Below are 1,615 nucleotides of genomic sequence, written 5' to 3' on the forward strand. Positions count from 1 at the left end.
ATATTCATTTTTTTTATTTTTTTATTTTTTCAAAAATAGTTATTAGCGACGGATTTTCCGTCGCTAATATTTATTAGCGACGGCTTTTCCGTAGCTAAAAGATTTTTTAGCTACGGAAAATCCGTCGCTAATGTTTTTTTAATTTTTTAAATAAAGTATTAGCGACGGATTTTCCGTAGCTAATATTTCGTCGCTAAAATTTAGCGACGGAATATCCGTCGCTGCCAGGTCGCAGACCTTTGAGTTGTCCGCCAATCTGAACACGAGATGATCGACCAGATCCAAACGAGATGTTTTCCTTCTCCTTGACGAGATCGAAAGCCAAGCCCCTGCGACCACCAACACTTAGGAAGTAGGAAAGCGGGTACATTCTCTTCATGCTTGGAAGGAAAAGTAAACGATCGTCGACTCTTCGCAGCATCCGAGAGCCTTCTACATACCCGACTTGTCCATCAGCAGATATATGGTCACCGAATAAAAATGAGGGTTTGACAAACTGATCCAGACCCGCAGGAGTTTCCAGATCCAGATCGGTGATCAAAGCCCTAAGGGTGGAACACTCAGCAAACCTAATTAAATGTGTTCGCTCCAAACTTGGGAAAGTGCATAAAGGAATTTCTCTATGAAGACCAAAAGCTCTCCCCACTTCGGGATCATCAGTGTAGTTGAAATGCTGCTCCGGCAGAAGTGGCACATTGGGAAAAAGCACTGCAAAATCAGAAGCAATAGTTAGCAGTAGAAAGAGGTTGCTAACATGAAATAAACACGAAGAGTAAATTCAACGTGACAAGCTTTAAATACAAGAGCCAACCCTTGTATTAATACTTGAACGAAGAGGGCAAACCTTGCGTCACAACACGTGAACGCAAAGGTTGAACCCTGCGTTGTGATATTCAGACGCAGAGGCCAAGGCCCGTGTTCAAACATAGGAGTCTTAACTCTATGTTTCCTTAAACGCAGAGTCATAAGCCTGCGTTTCCAATTTTTAACACAGAGTTCTAACTCTGCGTTCCCAATTCTAACATAGAAACTTAACTCTATGTTTCCTGAACGCAGTCTTAAGTCTGCGTTTCCAATCTTTTTAACACAGAGTCTTCACTCTGCGTTCCCAATTTTAACATAGAGATTTGGCCCTATGTTCCTTAAACGCAGAGCCTTAAGTCTGCGTTTCCAATTTGTAACACGGAGCCGTAACTCTGCGCTTATGGTAAGAACGAGTCATCTTCCTCGTTGAAGAGAACCCATCTAGGGTTGTCAGAAAACTTGTCGAAACAAGTTGCCATGGCCACCGCTTACCGCAGCACCGAGGTCCATGTGACAGCGACATCAATGCCGAAGCGCTTGTCAGAACAGCGACATCGCCGGTGTTCTCGGCCGGCGGCGCCTCTAAAGCCGCCTTGCTAACCTTCTTGGAACCCGAACTCATTCTCTTGGGCGCCATGCGGGTGATTTCAATCGGAGAAGACGGAGTTCGTCGGAGAGAATTAACCGAAAAGCAACAGAAATGAGAATTCTCGTTCTTGGAACAAAGCAAGGCAAAAAGAGTCGAATGACTCTTGATGTGACCTTACAGGCCTATTTATAACAGCCGTCGGGCTGTTAAATCAGATCGGGA

The sequence above is a fragment of the Asparagus officinalis genome, chromosome 1 (assembly GCF_001876935.1).
Source record: "Asparagus officinalis chromosome 1, Aspof.V1, whole genome shotgun sequence".
Taxonomy (NCBI): domain Eukaryota; kingdom Viridiplantae; phylum Streptophyta; class Magnoliopsida; order Asparagales; family Asparagaceae; genus Asparagus; species Asparagus officinalis.